This window comes from Marmota marmota, unplaced genomic scaffold, assembly GCF_001458135.2.
Source record: "Marmota marmota marmota unplaced genomic scaffold, marMar, whole genome shotgun sequence".
In the NCBI taxonomy this organism is placed as follows: Eukaryota; Metazoa; Chordata; class Mammalia; order Rodentia; family Sciuridae; genus Marmota; species Marmota marmota.
Window position 1 is genome coordinate 7,442,992 of NW_026000241.1, and position 330 is coordinate 7,443,321.

A 330-nucleotide genomic window follows, 5' to 3' on the forward strand; every position below is an offset into this window, starting at 1 on the left:
GGCCACGAATTGACGCGTCCCCCAGGCCCCACCCCTCATGTCATTCCCGCCCCGAAGTTGAAGTCCTGCCTTCGAAGGACCCTGAGTGGCCCGGTAGCCCGCTCCACTCTCCCATTGGCAGTTTTTCTGTCAGTCATTATGTCCCACCTACTAGGGCCCGCCCCAGCCACCGGCGCGATCCCGAGGGCCAGCCGGCCCACGCGCTCATTGGTCACAGCGTGCTGTCCATCGTGAGACTGGCCACACCCTCCGTGGGGGTGCCGGATCCCTAGGAGCTCCGGCCAGACCTCCATTGGCCTGCGGCGCCGCCACTCGGCTAGACGCGCCTCA